A 19,651-nucleotide genomic window follows, 5' to 3' on the forward strand; every position below is an offset into this window, starting at 1 on the left:
AGGAGATGGGGGTGGAGGATGGGGGAGCACCCTGGGTAGGTGGCTGACCTCCTGGCCATTTGGGGCCAGGAACACACACTTTGACAATTCCAAAGCAGACCACTGCAATGAGCACATCTTCTTGGCAATAACTGCCCAGATGGTAAAGTGGGGGCACCATAAGACATGACAGCAGTACTGCACAAAGGCCAACTGTGCAGCTGTGGTCCACTGACAGCTGGCTCATAGGTACAGGTACCAGAGCCCAAGCAGCCACGTGGTCCCCATCTGGGTCTGGCAAGCACACAGCCATGGGGCCACAGGTCAAGGGGGCAGATGCTGTTGCAGATGGCAGCAAGTCATAGACAGGCAGCAGCCCCCGCTGCCAGACTGCTGCAGTGGGTAGAGGGTGCAGGGGCCACTCTAGGTTAGGGCTGCTTCAGCAGTCCAGCTGGCACAAGGGGCTAGTGTCCCCAGATACCAACTGGCAGGGCCTCAGAAGTTGCTCCTGTGGGCAAGTAGCCCTGAGCTGTTTGCCAGGGCAGCTTTTTATACTGCTGGGGCCAGCCTAGGTGCTAGCCCTAGCCTCTAGCTCCCTCTGGCTGAAGATCCAGGAGCTGAGCTGGGTACATTTGCCCCAAGTGGTACAACTTGCCCCACACCAAACTGCATGTTCAGGCATGTGTGCCGAGGCACAAATCTCTGGCACAATTTTGTGCTGCTGCTATTTGAGCTGCTGGAAGCTCATATGCCTACATGTGTGAACACGCCCTCTGACACTTCACGTAACCACTTACTTTAGCACTCAAACCATTGCTACAGATAGAGTAAAAATACTTTATTAGTTTGATGACATGAGCTGAAAACTGAATTTATAGTATGGAGGCAAAATAATTTCAAGGATACCCTGCCAGTAGAAGCAAGGAGAAAGGACAAGCTGCTATTTTTTCACTTGTCGTGATAAAGAACAAAACATTTTAACTAAGTGAAGCTAGAGCTGGGGAGACAAAATGCTCATAGTACAGATGACTTCTCCTGGTGGACCAGTAATGACCATAATGGCACATAAGCAAATCTCGAGTGCCACACACTCAACATTCTTCATGGCATCATTATTACAATTTTAACAGTACAGTTAACTATACTATTATACTTGTAGAACCAAAGGGTTTTGTTGATGATATCTTTTACTGGCTCAGCTGAATAGCTGGGAAAGATGCTAAGATAAGCATTTTGGGAACAAAGTGCCCTTTTTCAGGTATGGGAAAAAGGCAAGAGCATCCTAAGCTAAATACTGGATAAAATGTATCTGCACTAACATTGCTGCCATAGTTACAGCATGGGAAAGGTATGTTTACATAGGTTTTAGTGCTTTTGTGGTGTTTAAAAGATAATAGGTTTCATTGCAAGTAAACTACTCAATATTGTATGGTTTGATATGCTATGCCTTATCTTCCTTCATACTTCATATATGTACAGATCTATGATATCACCTGGATGATCTGAATGTGCTAGTTGGATCCTGAAAAATGCCAGTGACTCAGTATACAAAGAATTTCTTATCTGGTATTTTCCATCCAAAAGAACACAAAGCCCTTTACCAAACAAGGGAAAGGATGGGGAAGGAGGAAGTAAGATGCCTTCCTGTACTCCATACAAACAAAATGTTATGTTGATTTTGATACCGATTGTGCAGCATTAAACCTACGTTATATTTAAAATGGAATTATGGATTTGCTCTGTATTACCATCAACCAAACAAAACTGTTCTAAAATAGATATAAAATATTTGAATATTTTCAGCAATACCCCAAATTAGGCCTATTTTGCATGCAAATTAAATAATAGAATACAGACAATATAATCCTAAGGATTCTAAAGACACAAGTGACCTTTCAGAGGAAATTCCAATAATACATTTTTATGGGAGTATTTTAAGGTTAACAATCTGATGGTGTTATCAATATGTTTATCATACTTAGAGCATTAATTTATACTACTTAAAAAATAAAACAGTAGCAAATCAAGTGACATTAAAAGATTTAAACAGCTATATTTAGAGGTCTTTAATCCATGTTTCCAATGGCACTATAGAATTCTGTATAACTAAAACGAGTCTAAATCCAGTGTATCAAAGAAGCATTTCTAATGTGAACTGCATGAATAAAAATATCATTTAACTATTTAAATGGTTAAATGATATATATCGGGATAATGCCCAACCTGGCCATAAGGAAATTATATTTTGTTCTAAAGACAGATTAAAAGAAACTTTATTTTAGCATCTAGAACGATACAAGATGAATGCATGACAGATCGCTGAATCAAAACACAATGTAACTGCTCCTGAAAGTATCATTTTTCATACACTACGGTTCATATTATGGTATATTCTAAGGCTGCCACATGTACAAGCTATATATGGATTCTGACTACAGCTTATATCAATCTATATCTCTCTAGATATTTATCAGTAATATATATGTTGCTTGTGAATTTGACAGCTTTAGAATATGTAAATATATATGTCTGTGTGTGCATGCACGCATACTTCTATATATAAATTACAATTTTAGTTCACAAAAGGCAATGTCAATTGAATATATCTAGAGCTGAACACTAGACCAACTACTCCCTCCAATATGCCCATGCACCTCTTGGTGGTTTCTATGGGACTTTGTAAATGCCACGTTTTTTGCCCTTTCTTGCACTGTAATGGCATGACTGTTTACACAAGCAGATTTTCCAGATGCTTTAAAAGCCTTTCTGGTGCATTAAAATAAAACTCCTCGGATGTAGTTTTGTTTGGCTGCAAATTAAAGTGCCACACCTACGGATTTGTTTCATGAAAACACAAAGGCTCTCAAAGACATGTAATGAGCCTCTTTGTCCACCAGATGGCACTAAGACTTTTTTGTAATTCATCCCTTTGAATTGCTTCCTCTGTCACATTGCTTCTACTTTTTTTTTCCCCTTGTGGCATGTACAGGCTCCCACAGCTGTGTAGCAGAGCACAGGTTGGGAGACCCTGGGCTGGTGGGGAGGTACCGGACCATCCCACTTTCCTGTGGTACCGGTCAGGGACCGGGCTTAAGTTGTTTAAAAATCTAGTGTGTGCAGACACTGATGCAATGCTCCAAAATAAGAAAGTTTAAATTTTATAAAGTTATTTAAATTAATGAGGATTAAACCCTGTGGTGTGTACAGGTAACTTATAAGACTGCATGTCTTACCAGTCATGTCTGAGATATCAGTTATTTTCTGTTTTAAGACAAGGAATATCATTGTCAGCTATGTGTTGGTAAATGCTGAAGCTCCTAATTCAATAATTATAGGCTGCCAGATTTATATAGGTAAGTGTCTATAATAGATGGCCCATCTATTTTCCATTAAAGCCAAAAATATTGTAGGAACTACCTTTTTGTCATACTTTGACATGTTGGCTCCAAGCCAGAATGCAAAATAATAGAATTGATCAAAAATTTGGGCTTAGGTTAAACTTCTAAACATCATAAGCTCTCTAGAACAGGTGCTCTTTTTAAAATGCATGCATACATCACCCAGAATTGCATGTACCCAAGCCTAAATGAGGCCTGTAAGTAACCATGTGAAACTACTATTACCTCTAGATTAATGTTGGAGGACAGGTTATATTTCATTTGCAGTCAAATTAGTTTACACATCCATAATTTTAAATACATGTTGCTGTCTATGGTCCTTTCAGATTAGGATCTGCAATGACTGAAAATGTTAATATTAAATATAAATCACCTTATCAAGCCACTTATGAACACATTTCAAACTTGCATTAGAGAAAGCAAAAAAAGATTTTTAATCAAGAAATAAAGTGTATGATCCTCCTCTGGGATTTTAAATAACATTACCAGAAAATATTGCAAAGTATTTACATTTGTTTTAATATCTCCAAGATACCCTCTTCATAACCATATTTAAAGCCCACTGAGATTGTGCCTGCACTAGCATTTTTTTGTTCAAATTTCCCATTGTTGCACTATCAGCTTTACTGATTATTACAGGGGTGAAACACTAATGTTAATATAAGCCAGCTGCTCATAGCTTAGGTAGCAATGATAGTGAATATCAGAGCTGGCCTTAGGGAAAATGGCGCCCTGGGCAAGTCCATGTTTTGGCAAACCCCACTGCTGCAGTCTGAAGCAGGTAGGCAGGGGTTTGGGGCCTTTCATTCCCTCACTGATTCCCGTGTAAAGGCCAGTCACCCCCTTTGCCACTGACACTGTGCAGAACACCCAGGCATGCCGCCCCGTTACTGTGGGGCTAAACCTGGCAGCAGTATCACTCATCTCAGGCCTTCTCTGAAGGGACTGATACTGTGCCAGGTCTGAGCACAACTGAGCCTGTGGTGGGGAGAGCCACTACCCTGGCTCAACTGCTCCTGCCTGGGGATGCTGGCAAGCCATGTGGCTGCAGATCACTGGACACAGCTGGGAATGCTCAGGCAGAGATACCCCCTGCAGTGCCAGGGAGTCCCTGTGAGATCCTCCTTACCTGCCATGCTTCAGCACTGGGACCACAGCACTCGTGGGCTACATGCTAGCTCCTGCAGAACCGCTGGAAAAGTTGGATAGGGCCATCTCCAGCAGAGCCATGAGGATGTTGGCACACCTCCACTGAGCCAAGAAACAGTGGCGGGGCCTGGTTCCTGGCAGCAGCGCTGACAGGTATCCCCTGAATACAGGATGGGATGGGGTGAGACTCATGCGGCTCTGCTGCAGTGCCCAGTGCCTGGCTGACCCTGAGCTTCACTCTAAATACCTGCAAGACTCTTTCCCAGTGCTGTGGCAGCCATCAGCACAGGCACCCACTAACAGGCACAGCGGACAGCCAGCCACAGCCCCTAGGCTGAGGCAATGCACTCCTCAGGGCAGGACCCTGCTCCAGGCAAGGGAGTCACCCCCCTCTAGCCCCTGTGGGGTCTCTGCTATGTCTGTCTGCCCAAGGCAGTCTTGCTTTGGGCATAGGAGGGTGTCCCTTCAGTCAGAGTCATACCTGGTTTGCGTGCAGGGCAACTGTCAGTCAGTCCTGGTCAGGCCCACTAGACCCACCCCACCACCCTGCAGGCAGGTCGGGGCAGGCCAGGTGGCACCTGGGAGACCAGCTCATCCCAAAAGGCACAGGCCACACACTCTGGAAGCTCTCATCTCTCTGAAACCAGTGGTCTCAGAGGTTCTCCCCTGCTCTGTCCTCTGACCACACTTCCAGCCACTCAGCCCCAGCTTCTTTTCCCAGGACACTCTTCCCAGGCCTGCCCAGATGGAAGGAGCCATGCTTGACCTGGGAGGGACCAAGCACGGGCTCCCTCCCATCCTGATGAACAATCTGCCCAGACTCACAGAGCCAGCCTAAGGAAAATAGTGCCTCCCTAATCATGGCACCCTGGGTGGTTACCCACATCACCAGCTTTGAATCTTGTTAGTCTGTTTACAGCAGTGTTTCTACTATTGCTGTTTCTGGTGAAACTGGTGGATTATGTAAAGAAAAATGGTTGTGTAGGTGAATCCTAAGAAATGAAACAATCATGCTGTTACTTCCTTTTGTCTATTCAAGAAGTTGATCTGGTAACAGACAAGAAATTGTACCACTCCAATATACCATAGCAATTTGTGATTCTCATTTGAAGTATAGCAGAGCAATCTGATTCTTGCCTTAGAAAACATACCTTTTCTTAAAAATCTTCAGTGCCAAACTCAAAAACCTTTGTTATGAATGCTCATTATTATTATCCTAACTCCAGAAGGCCAAACACAGAGGAAAATATGTTGAATCTTATTCTTATTGTGGGATATGAAGTTTGTTCACAGAAGGTGTTTAAAAGCTAAAGAATAGTCCAGGTGCAAACAAAAGCTTTCAAATCACTGCTAAATACTTAGTTATTGGTTTATTTGTTTTGTTGTAGCTGAAGTGCATTGCATGAGGTCATTAGATTCACTGGATTTTTTTTCTTTAAAAAATAATAAGAGGATGCGCAGGCAGTATTAATTTCAGTATTCCATTTTATTCCGCTGCTTTAGTTAAGGCTGTAAGTTTGTTATGGACAATTTTGGGGATGAGTCATGCCACCATTGTCAATATCCTAGATCATGGGACTCATAGGGAAAAGTTATGGAAAGGTTCTTTAGGTACTACACTACTTTTTCAAAACAAGTTATTTCTTCATAGATTTCATAGACATTAGGGCTGGAAGGGACCTTGGAAGATCATCAAGTCCAGCCCTCCACCCAAAGGGCAGGAAGTCAGCTGGGGTCAGAGGATCCCAGCAAGATAAGCATCCAATTTGCTCTTGAAGGTGTTCAAGGTAGGTGCTTGAACCACTTCCAATGGCAGGCTGTTCCAGACCTTGGGGGCTTTGACAGTAAAGAAATTCTTCCTTATGTCCAGCCTGAAATGGTCTTGTTTATGACCTTTCAACCTCATCATCCCTTGGGGGCACTCTGGTGAATAAATGTTCCCCCAGATACTGGTGGTCATCAGATCACCCCTGAGCCTGCGCTTTTCCAGGCTAAAGAGCCCCATGGCTCTCAGCCTGTCGTCATAAGGTCTGTTTTCCTGACCTCTGATCATGCACGTGACTCTTCTCTGGACTCTCTCAAGCTTCTCCACATCCTTTTGGAATTTTGGAGCCCAAAACTGGATGCAGTACTCCAGCTGCGGCCTCACCAAAACTGAGTACAAGGGGAGAACGATGTCCTGGGAGTTGCTTGAGAAGCATCTGTGGATGCAAGCCAGCATTTTGGTTGCTTTACTAGCTGCTGCGTCGCATTGCAGGCTCATGTTCATCTTGACCCCCAAGTCTCTTTCTTCCATAGTGCTAGCCAGCGTAGCACTGCCGAGCCTATAAGGATGCTGCAAGTTTTTCTTCCGAATGTGGAGAACCTAGCATTTTTCGGTGTTAAACACCATCAGGTTCTTGTCCACCCATTTGCTGAGCCTGTCCAGGTCAGCCTGGATCACCCACCTGTCTTCTGGTGTGGATGCTTTGCCCCAAAGTTTGGTGTCATTGGCCAACTTGGCCAGTCTGCTTCTGACTCCAACGTCCACATCGTTAATGAACATGTTGAACAATATGGGTCCAAGGACAGAGCCTTGGGGGACCCCACTGGTCACAGGACACCATGATGAGTGACTTCCATCAATTACTACCCTCTGGGTCTGACCACAGAGCTAATTTTCCAGTCAGTGGATCGTGGTGGACCCAAGGCCACAACTGGCCAGTTTCGCCAAGAAGTGATCATGGGATACCAGATCAAAGGCTTTTTTGAAGTCAAGATACGACATCAATCTCTTCTGCCTTGTCCAGGTGATAGGTCACCTGGTCGTAGAAGGAAATGAGATTGGTCAAGCAAGACCTACCCATAACAAACCCATGCTGGGTATCCTTCAGGATGTTGGCATCGGCCAGTCCATTAAGGATGGCCTCCTTAATAAACTTTTCTAAGATCTTCCCTGGGATAGAAGTCAGGCTGATGACCTATAGTTAGCCGGATCTACTTTCCTCCCTTTCTTGAAGATAGGCACCACATTGGCCTTCTTTGGGCACTACACCAGAGCACCAGGAGTTTTCAAAGATCCATGCCAGGGGCTGGGCTATGATGCTTGCCAGCTCCTTGAGTACCCTGGGGTGTAGATTGTCAGGGCCGGCTGACTTGAAGGTATCCAGCTTCTCAAAGTGTTCCTTCATAAGGTCAGCATTAATGGAGGGCAGGGGATCTCCCTCACCCGGACCTCCCTGTCCCATAGCGGGCACGGGTGTCCCATGGGACTGATGAAAGACCGATGCAAAGTACCCATTTAATAGGTTGGCTTTTTCCTGGTGTCAGTTGCCCCATCTGGTTCAGCAGCAGTCCAATGTTGCCCTTGCTTTTCCTATGGCTCCCCATATATCTGAAAAAGGATTTTTTATTGTCCTTGATGCTCGAAGCTAGTTGGAGTTCAGTTGTAGCCTTGGCTTTCCTGGTTTGCTCTCTGCAGGACTGGACCAGTGCAGAATAATCCTCCTTGGAGGTGAATCCCATCCTCTGTCTTTTGTAGGCCTTTCTTTTTAGCCTCAGGAGGTCTGCTAGGTCCCTGGAGAGCCACAGGGGCTGCTGTGCCCTCTTGCTGCCTTTCCTCCGAGATGGAATAGAATTAGCTTGTGCATTGAGGATCGCTCCCTTGAGAAGCAACCACTCTTCTTGAACTCCCCTCTCCCTGGGGTCATGGTCCCTTAGGGCCTCACTGACAAGCCTCCTGAGCTTGTCAAAGTCGGCTTTCCTGAAGTCAAGGACTTCTGTGTTGCTGACTGACTTGCCAGCTTTACGGTGGATGGTGAAGGTAATCAGGTCATGGTCACTGTCACCCAACTTCCCATCGATCACTAGGTCACCAATTAGGTCATTCCCAGTAGCCAGTGCCAGGTCAAGCAGCGCTTTGCCTCTCACTGGCCCATAGACTTCTTGAGTATAGGTCATCCACGCACGAGAGGAAGCTCTGCAACCGCTTGGATTTTGCTGAGTGATCCTCCCATGAGATGTCAGGGTAATTGAAGTCACCCATAACAACCATGGTCCTGGAGCATGAGGCCCCAGCCAGTTACCAGGTCAACTCCTGGTCAAGCTCAGGACTTTGATTGTAGTAGATTTCCATTGTTGTGTCCCCTGTGCCGTGTTCCCCACAGATTTTAACCCAGAGTGTCTCCAGACATCCACCCTGGTTGCCAACATCAGCTTGCAGGGACGTGTAGCTTTCCTTAACATAGAGAGCTACACCCCTGCCCCTTTTATCTACATGATCCCTCCTGTACAGGGTCTTCTCTTAGTTGAAAAAGGTTTTCCTGGAGAACCAGAAGACAGTTTATAAATTTAATCAGGAGTAGCTTTGTTTTTCTGCCTTCGATACAGGATACATTTCTTTTTAGGTTAAAGATGGTCTCTACTGGAGATATAACAGTATATCAGCAGTGAATTTTCTCTTCATTTACATATTTGAACCCCTCAGTTGTACAATGCAGCAAGGAGGCCATCATCATCTGAAACATGGTGCAGGCATGGGTGAAATTATGTTATATTTCGACCATACTACTTCTGTGGATGTTAAACTATGTTAAAATTAGAATATCTTGGGTGTACCTATACAAGATGTTTACTGCACAGTTGACTAATTAACTGCCAGTGAGGATGCCTATACACAAGTATAGAGGCTGCTTTGATGTGCTGAAATTCTAGTGCATCAGAGCAGACTTGATTGATTAAATCGAGTCTGCTGGAGTGTGGCAATTACTGTGCTCCAGCAAACTCCTGTGTCTTGTGTATTAGTATTCCTACACTTAAAAATGGTGGTAGAGGTGTCCTTATGCTGAAACACCCTTGTGTCTCAGACAGCCACTCCACAGGGCATGGAGCTCATTTGAAGCAGCCCTGGGCTGGCAGGCTGGTACCCCGTCAGGTACCCCGTCAGCCCAGGCTGCTCCAACTCCATGGGCTGCACACGAATAAACTCTGGTGAAGATCTAGAGTTTATTTGTGTGCACAAATCACACATGTAGATGTTCCCCTGTGAGCTGTCTCATGTTAAGCGTTAAAACACCATTTCTTGCCTGCACAGCACTGACTTGCCACTAGAGGCCTGGCAAGGAAGGGTATGTCTAAGAGCCAGTACACCCAGGTTCGATCTCTGCTCTGGGTGGGGGACAGGGGGTTGGGAATGATGCATCCTGGGATGCTGGAGGAATGCAAATTTCTAGTTTTATCTCTGTAGAGCAGACTAAAGCTACCTTAACACAAACCAGGTAACAAAGCCCAGAGTTAACGGTCACCTTAAGTGGCATAATTTTGAGATGCTTGGGGCACTCAGCATGAGTTACACTGGCTTTAATGTGCAGACACTCATGTTTTAAGTGCCCTTAGTATGGTTTAAGTGTAATGTGCAACTTCACCCTTATGAGGGTGGTATCACACGTTCAACTTCACAGCAGAACATAAGAAAATAAAAAGTGTCATAATGGGTCAGACTAATGATCTATCCTAGTGTCCTGCCTCTGATAGTGGCAGAAATGGATAATATAGAGGAAGTGCACTGAACCGGATATTTATGGAGTGATTTATTTAGTACTCTCCCTGGCATCCACCATTACAGATTAGAGATGCCAGAGGAAACAATCTCCAACAATTCTGTTTAATTATTATTAATAGATCATCCAAGAATTGATCTATTTCATTTTTGAACCTGGCTATTCTATCTGTTTGTACCACCTGTGAAAATGAATTCTACAACATTAAAATGCAACCAGGTGCAAAGTTGCTGCCTTTCAGGCAAGGATTATCTCCTAACCCATATGAACTTTAATAGGTTACTACATTCCAATTATTTGCAAGTATGCATGTGACATCACCCTAACACATGCTACCTTTAATGTATTACTAAATTCCAATGATTCACAACTGTTGCACATGAACATGTGTGACAAAGGCTTGAGTTAGCATGCTATAAATTTTGCTAATCCATGACAACTAATAAGAATGCGCACCCACAAACAACATAGTTCTCAATAGATGATGGTCCATCAAACCTTTTTCACATGTTTTCCTTGGTGTCCAGTCTTGTGACCTATCTTGTCAGCTTCTTTGCTCTGATTTGTAGGCAACTTCTGCTCAGATTTATATGTCCCTGCTTAGGCTTTAATCTCAAAACTACTTCTTCCACTTCTGTTATTGTATATTCCATTAGAGCAGTGAAAACTATGCCCAAGGGTAGGCTGAAGGTTGATACCAAAATCACGGTCAAACTTTTGACCAAAGCAAGCAAACCTACAACTTCAGATACTTGTAGGGGAACCTCCACAGCTACATGAGGGACACCTGACCAGTTATAAGAGAACCAAGTGAGACAACAGTGTAGGGAGAAGACAAAGGGACTTGTGAACTACTGGGTAGACAAGGCCAATATATTACAAGTTTGGTGCTGCCACAACAAGTTCCCTATTTATATGCATAAGTACTGTATACTGAACAAAGTCCCAGACTATGAAACCACAATAGTTCCAATGACCTCAAGTGAGTTCACAAGAATTTAAATGTCTCAAGGACACAGATCTGACTTCTCCACACAGCTAACATCTTTCCAGAGAAGACCTCAGCTTGACTAGACTGAAATAAAAGGAAATACACCAAAGAAACTGGGGAAGACAAAAGAGTTCTCCTAGGTAAGATGGGCACAGCCAAAACTGGCATCATTACAGAGGATATCACAAAATAGCTGGATTGGTTGTACCACATACCACAACCAATGGGCAGCAATGGCTGAAGCAAGCCAATCTATGAGCTGTGGAACTGTACGCTATCAGTAGTCTGGACACGGGGGCTGGGTGGGGGAGCTATTGATGGGGCTGGGAGAGCAGGTGGGGCCTGTTTGATTCGACTGATTCAGTGGCAGCCAAATCTCTGAATCAGATTTGGCCGAATCTATTTGGGACAGTGATTTGAATCACTGAATCGAATCACTGTCCCCCAAATCGTCTGAATCTAAATCCAAAGCAAATACTAGCTGCTTCACACAGGCCTACTGAGCAGCATAAATTTGCTTTTAGTTCAGGGTTGCCAGTTTCCACATGGTGAGTGACCATGTGTATGAATTTTGTTTCCCTCTGTGATATACTACAGGTTTTATTGTAATATTTCTGTGTCAGCAATGTTTATGTTGCTATAATGTTGTGTGACTCAGTTTACCACATTAGTCTGTGCACACAAAGTGAAGGGTTAAGTACCTGGGCTGGCTACCTGCAACATGAGACAAGGGGGACTTTTAGGATCTATAGAGTTTTGAATAGATTTGTTGACATACTGACAAAGGCAAAAAGCCCAAGGCCCAAAAGGCTGGAGGAAAGCTGAATGAGATGTGCATAACAATGGAAAGGGGAAGATGAACAAGAGCAAAGTGGAGCAGCCCTGGACTGCTCTGCCCCAGCTCAACATACTGCAGTTCTAGGTGCATGTGAAGATGCTGAACCTGGGAGCAATACATTCCAACGTAAACTGCACCAGGGTTTATTTAGGCACATTAATTTTACCTGTAGATGCACCCAGCGTTAAGTAGGTTTGAGGGTAAAGGTGATGATTTTATACAGCTTATCTGTGGTCCACTTTAAAAAGAAAAAAAATCCATGGAAAAATACCTGCATTATTTTATTACCTCTTCCTTTTCCCCAGCATTAACTTTGGTTCCCATAGAAAGCTCACTCACTGAGCCAGGAATACAACCACTAGCTAGTCCATTAAGATAGCCATGACATTTATAAAGTTGTAACAATACCTTTTGACTACTCCATGTGTTCAGAGCATCTGTCATTTTTCAAAATATGAAGTCTCTGAGTATTCCATGTTTCCAAATCATTGCATCCATCACAGATGGCATGAATGATGATAAAGATGGGTAAAATGTATGTAAAACATTTTGTAAAGATTCAGATGGTGATAAGTGCACTGAATTTAAAATAGTAGACAAGCCTGATACAAAGCCGACTGGAACCAACGGCTAGATACTTGATCAGCCTCAATGGGCTTTGAATAAAAATCCTTGAACTGCCAATGAATTTAAAGAGAATCAGTTACTTATATGACTTATGAATCATTAGTCTTACCATAGGTTATTAAACAACTTTCATGGTTTAGTATTGGTTTATTTACTATTCAGTAAATAAAAAATATTTCCAAAGTGCTATAAAATGAAGTACTTCTAGACCCCACTTTTATTCTACCAATAATCTATTATAGCTGTCAGACTTATCTGGCATTAAAATGCTTTACATTGGATAGTTGCCATTTTAACTACTTCAATTTTGGAAGTATAACGTTACATAAAGTTACCTTTCTCTAGTATAGAAAAGTTCTTTGTATGATTTACATCTTCTGCCTATTTACCATAGTTATATATGTAGGGTTGTAAATGTACATAACACTCTATAAATCAAATTATAAAATAAAATTACTCAGAAGCCCTCCTAACATTATTTTATAAGTAATTTATTATGCTTTGACGCAACCGAGATAAAATAAATTGGATATAAACAATCTGCAAAGATATTTGCATTTATCTGTAAATAAATAGTTCTTTAACGTGGTTTGCATAGGAACAATCAGTATTGTTCACTGCTGTAAGTGTATTAATATTTCTAATTAGCTCCTAGCAGCACAAACCAGATTTATTCAGTCTGTATGTAGAAGGTGCTAATAATATGATGAAAACTAAGAGCACTAATTTTATTGTCAATTCTATATCCTTGTAATTACTTCTTAAATAGGCCTCACTTTTTATGGTAATAACTTCTGTTTCGAAAAGTCCCAAAATGATAGATTAACTATTTTAGCTAGGTCTTCTAAGAACAACAATGTATTTTGAATTTTTCCGTAACAGAACCCAAACCTGCAAACAGTTATATATCTGTGTAGTTTTATTCATTTGACTTGCCCACCTAGCTTCAGCCAGACAACTTAAGCGAGTAAAACTGTTCATGTGTTTTAATGGTTAAGATGATCAACCCCTCTGGAAATGGCTATAACATGCTACATAATATGGGTTTTTGTTGAGAATTAAGAGTTTTCAGCAACATACGTACAAAAGAGAAGCAACTGACTTTTGGATCCTTTGATTCTCATAGTTTACTACCCTTCTTTAAGGCTGATCTATATCACAAAGATTTTGCCAGCATAGCTATACTGGCAAAGGTTCCTAGTGCTAAAGCAGCTTATACTGGCAATGATAAAAGCCAGGGGTGACCGACACACAGACCACAGAGCCACGTCATTTGGCTCACGGGACCACGTGCAGGTCTAGAAATTTGGTGGTATGGCCAGTGGCAATAGCATTAACTGTCATGGCTCTGGAAGCCACAGCAGCATTAACTGCTGCTATTAATCCTGCTGCCAAATTTCTGGACCTGTGGGAGCCAGATCCAGAGTGTGGAGCTGTATCATCTAGCCTGTAGGGCTGCCGGTGGAGCTGGAAATTTGGAGTTGGGAGAAGCAGCAGCTCCTGTAGCTCTGGAAACTGCAACCATTATTGCTGTCACCACCAAATTCCAACCCCACTGGCCAGATGATGTGGTTCTGTACTCTGGATCAGGCCCCTGGGATTGGCCCTATGCCACCTCATTCAGCCTGCGGGGTTGAGTGAGTTGAACACTACTGAAATAAGATATTTTATCAGAAGAACTTTTTGCCAATGTAAGTGTCAAGCAAGCACTTGCATCCCTCTGCTGGAAGGATTTTTTGGACGTAAAGAGGAGGCGTACTAAGAACGGGAAGTTATGAGACAGTGGTCACATTGTTTAGCTGGCAGAACCTCTAGCTGAAGCTAGTCTGAAAATTGCTCTATACTGTACTAACGATAACTGTGCCACTTGCTCATCCAAGATAGCAGAAAAGAAAGGTAGCTTAAAGGTAGCCCCTTCCAGCTGTGCCAACTGTAAGCTCAGAAGATTAAGCCCAGGGTTTCAGACGAACTGTACAAATATTCAGGGGAGAGAATACCTCCTTGGTTTATGTAATAGTTCATTTTTAAACATTTCTTCACAATTATAATGGCTAAAATTTCCTTTTTCCCCCTTCCTCATTTACCAAGCCTTCTTGTTCTAATATACTTTCACGTCACTTCCATTTTTACACAAGACAGATTAAAAATTGCCCTCTATTACAGCTGCAGGGAAATCTGTACAAAAAAAATTTCAAATAAATAAATGACCTACATTTTTAAAAATTGCTGAAGCAGTAAAGAAAGCACTCAAAGCCAGGAAACACAGTATTACGGTTGTAGTTTCACTGTCATTCCTTATCATATCATTTATCAAGTGATCAAATTACAGTATCTACTCCGAGAAACGCTAACAATAATCAATACGTTCAACAATGTAAAATGCCTCAAACTGTGAGTAGGTTTTTAATCATCGAATTTTAAGAAAGAACATAGCCAGGATTTTTTGCAAACCTAAGGATCTGGATCAAGCAATTCACTGCGTTTCATAACACTGTTTGCACCTGCACTGGACCCCATTAGTTTTTGGGTATTGCATAATCAAAATGCAAGATGTCCATTTAAAAAACATTGTTAATGGATTCTTAGCAAGCTGCAGGCCCATGTCAAGCAGGGTTTTGATAAAGAAAGATCATTTTATGCAAATGTTTGCCTAAAGCTACATGCCATTTCTAATTTCTATCATGCGGTTAAGAAAATCAAAATAAAAAAACCCACAAAACTAAAAAACTACAAATAGGAAACAAAGGCAAAATTAAACACAACTGATGTGGATAACTCATATAGCTGTACAAATTTCTCCATTTGAATTTTAGAATTTATAAAATGGAAAAAATTAAATGTACTCCTATTGCATGATAGCAAGAGCAGTGTTTGGTACAATATGGCTACTCCTAATGGGCTACAATTTCTGACATGTTCTAGATCAGTGAACTTTTATTCTAGGTAAAACATACTGAGAGGAAAATGCTATTTTATGCAACTATATTTCTTAAACCATTTAGTACAGCGATTCTAAGCCAGGGTGCTATGGCACCATAGGGTGCCTTAAGATCATTTCAAGGGTGTAGTGGAGAACCACACAATGTTAAAGCTCTTAGGTTTTCAAACTTGATTTACAAGATAAACCCAGAGATTTCAATAGAAATCCACAGTTGTGGTCTTTTTCAGTTCTTCACAACAGAAAAGCCACTTTATTCTTTTTTCTGTAGTTAAAAAGTGTGAAAACTAAAAATTGGCATTTTCTGAGGGGTGCCCTGAGCCTAAAAAAGTTGAGAACCACCAATTTAATACAATAAAATATGGAAAAAATTGTTCAATAGCCCTTCCCCTTTTTAATAATGGCAGAAGGTAGGGCAAGATAGCACTTTAGACTAGGACAGACATTCAGAAAGCCCAAGGTGGAAATCATCTAAGTTATGCCATTTTCTGTAAACAGCATTGTTTAGATCAGTAGTGAACAGAATAAACGTTCACCCTTTGGTGGGGGGTGGGAGGCCAAATCTTAGACCAGGTTCCCCCATTTTTAAATCCGTTTTTGAGTGCTGAACTTCTGTTTTGTTATGTGCATATATGTGTTTCCGATCTCTTGTACTGGTAAAAGTATAAAGTCTGTACCTGACATTTCAGACTAACTAGTTCAGAGAGGTATGATCTTTCATAGACAAAGCCTGTTGTTGCCAGATGCTGTGGACACAGAGACACACTTTGATCCATAAGCAGTCATACCCACTTGTTGAAGTTCTTTGGTCTGATAGGTGCCTTCATTCAAGCTAAGTAAAGGAACAATTAAGTTCCTCTACTTCACTTACAACTGAAAAAATAAAAAATAAACAAGTAAATACATAAATAAATGAGAAGAGACTACTCAAAGACTAGATGGCATGCAAGCTTGGGCAGTGGTTGGGTCAGGCTTTCCATTTGCTTTTCCAAATGTCTAGACATAACTGCAGATAGGATGACGGCAGATATGTAGGAATGGATCCAGGGAGTCATGGTGATTAAGTCACACACCTCCAAGCCACTCCTGCACTACTCAAGGCATGGGCTGCAACTGCATGGGATTAAACACTTGGTTGGGGACAGTGGCAGCAGGTGGGTTTCTTCTTCCTGCATCTGCTCCCTGTCACCCTCCCCGGGGTTCCTGCTGCACAGAAGCAGGTGCAAGAAGAGAAAACCCTGCCCCTGCTATTGCCATTATCCCCAGCTAATACAGGCACTTGAGTCCCAGAGCAGCTCCTTCCCTGCTTCAGCTGGACTGCAATAAGCAGCTGCATGGTGTGCCAGGCTTGGCCAGGAACAATACCAGCAGTTGGGGGGTGGAAGGGAGACAGGGTAAGGGTTGGTTCTTCCTTTCATTGTCTAATCCCAGCCAGAAGATGGTCCGGGGGGGTGGGGTTGGGGGGGGGAGAATATGCAGGACAAAGGAACCCACCCATCACCAGTGCTGTTCCTGGTCAAGCCCAGCACCCTGTCTAGCTGCTCACTGCAGTCAGCCCTCAACCCATCAGGTCCAATGAGGTAAGATAAATGGCTTTCCTGTGCACTCAGGTCAGCCAGGGACAAAGGGGGGGGGAGAGGGGGGAAGAGGAGCTTCCTTTACCTGCTCCCTGCCCTACGAACCACTATCCTCAACTGACCTGAGAGCTCCAACCATCTACCACCATCCACCATGGTGAGGGGTGGTGTGCTGCATCCCTTTCTACTAAATCCTAGATCTGTCTCTGCAGATGTATTTGAGAGAAAGACAAGAAAAATACCACAGAAACAGAGAACTCAGAGAGGAAACATAAGAAAGAGATGCTTGTAATGCAACCCTGAGAAGAGCCAAGAAAGAGCTTTTGGATAGAGGGCAAAGTAACAGTTTCCTGCTCCCAGATTCTTAGTGTGTGTTAGGAAGACAGAAACGTGCACATTCTCTGTAAAGAAACAAGAATGAATCAAAGAACTACTGATAACAACTCCATCATCAAACTCTTTTCCTAACTGAAGCAACCTAAAAGAAATTAAACACTGCAAGAACAGTCAGGCAACAGAATAAGCTGTCAAGGGAAGTTGTGCAACATCCTTGGAGACTTCTAGGATGTGGCTGCATAAGTTCTTGTCTAAAATGAGATAGGAATAGTGCATCCTGAATTTGTACAGGTGACCCTTGAGGTCCCTCCCAGCCAGAAACAATATGTAAACAATTGAATTATATTATATTGTATTTTAGATACAGAAGAAATTTCTTTTTCTATAGAAAAAGCTTAGAAAGTGACCATTTATATACCTACCTATTATAACAGGGCATTACAGAATTAAGGATCAAAAGTAAACCTTGGTATATCTGCAAAGATAATAATGAACATCAGATTCTTTAATGGCGTATTACATCATATATAAACTAATTGCTATAACTCACCATCCTATAAACAAATAGAATCTAGTACTCTGCCAAACACTTTAAGTTAATCTTAAAAATGAGAACATGGCTCAAAAATTTCCTTGTCTTCTGTAATAAGAATTTGTCTGAAAGATTATGACTTTTCATAACTTCCGATTCTGAACTTTCATTCTGATTTTCGTGTTCATCGCTAAACTGAAGATTTGCACAAATGGAAAAAAGCTTCTTTCATATCAGTGTATTTCTTGATTTTATGTCTATGTTTATCAATATTGACCAGTGTATTTAGTGCCACAGAAAATAGAGGAATCTGAAGTGGGTGAGAACAAGCATCAAAGGTAGAGCACAGCTAGAAGAAACACTTACACCAATGTAACTCATATTACATTAGTGGACAGACTATGCAAATCTCTAAACTAAACTAATCCTTCCTTTATCTGAAAAAGAATTACCCCTGGAAGATTAAGGAGTAACACTTTACCGGTGTAAATTACACTGCTTGAGGTTTCATCAGTCCACATCCATCCCAGGGTTGCCATTTCCTAAATCACATAGGATTTTACTCATTTTCCCATTGCCTCTCAGTGAAGTGCTCTAATAGCCACTTGGTGTATGAGGCAGCCTAAAATAACTGCAGGTCTGTCCTTTCCTTATCTTAGTGCAATTTACACTGATACACATCTTTACTTACATACCATGATGCAGTACAAATCTGCTTGGCAGATTGCTAAACTGAACTTAAATGCCTCAATAAGATGTTGCATTTTGCACCATTTGAAAGTACTTTCCTTACACGTACACTGAAACCTTTTCCTTGTTCAGCAATCCAGTTAGCTCAGTGACTCTCAGCTTGGCTACTTGTCCAGTTGCATATGTAGGGCAGGGAAAAGGAGGCACCAAGCCACCCCAGGTACCCTACCTTGTTTCTCCCACACCTCCTCTAGACTCCACTCCTGGACCTACTTGTGACCTGGCTAGCTAGCATGTACTCTGCAGGCTGTTGCCATGGGGTTGCACCAGGAGGGGGAGTTGGCTTGGTGCTAGAACTGCCCCCCGGGCAGTAGAGTTCAGGGATTAGAAAGTTTGTCCACACAGAGCAGGAGGGTGGGAGAGGGACATTGCATCCTAGGATGATAGGGGACTGCAATTTGGGCAACTCATCTGCAGGGAGTGGCGATACTTTAATGGAACATGAGCTGGTAACATGGATCAGAGCTAAACCTTCCCTGGAGCAGTGTAACTTTAAGCTGCCTAAAGTGTGCTTAAAACTAGTTTCAGGGGTATAGATTGTAGCCGTGTTGGTCTAAGGACATGGGCAGACAAGATTGTTTGGGTTAATCTGATATCTTTTATTAGACCAACTCATATAGTTGGAAAAATTCTTCTTTGCAAGATTTTGGGTGGATTTATGACGCATTATAACCTGCCTAACATCTGACTCCCCAACTACCTCTCCACAATTTACCAGCTATATTCATTCCCTCCCCACACCCCAAACCTGTCTCTCACGCACTGACTTCTCAATTTACATCTTCACCAATGACTTTCTTGCATGCATACCAGTCTCTGGCTTCTTTACTATTCATTCCATCTAGGAAAAGCACACACCAACTGCAGATGCTTTCTCAGCCTGATGAAGGGTACTTGTACCTGAAAGCTTGCAAAGAAGAATTTTTCCAACTATCTGAGTTGGTATAATAAAGGATATCAGATTTACCCAAAGAACCTTGTCTGCCTAAAACTAGTTTG

General features: G+C 42.3%; 1 protein-coding gene and 1 long non-coding RNA gene across 9 annotated transcripts in view; both read right to left on the reverse strand.

Annotated features, from left to right (window-relative positions):
- The window catches only part of ANKS1B (ankyrin repeat and sterile alpha motif domain containing 1B), an 837,577-nt gene that overhangs the window by 396,740 nt on the left and 421,186 nt on the right, over positions 1 to 19,651 (reverse strand). The gene's annotated exons all lie outside the window — the stretch shown is intronic.
- LOC109316787 lies at positions 657 to 16,162 on the reverse strand. Its single transcript, XR_002102921.1, has 3 exons — positions 16,149 to 16,162; positions 10,005 to 10,011; positions 657 to 752 (listed from the first exon to the last, which is right to left on the reverse strand). It is a non-coding gene; the product is annotated as an uncharacterized LOC109316787 (long non-coding RNA).

This window comes from Crocodylus porosus, unplaced genomic scaffold (genome assembly GCF_001723895.1).
Source record: "Crocodylus porosus isolate Cpor-Errol unplaced genomic scaffold, CroPor_comp1, whole genome shotgun sequence".
Taxonomy (NCBI): domain Eukaryota; kingdom Metazoa; phylum Chordata; order Crocodylia; family Crocodylidae; genus Crocodylus; species Crocodylus porosus.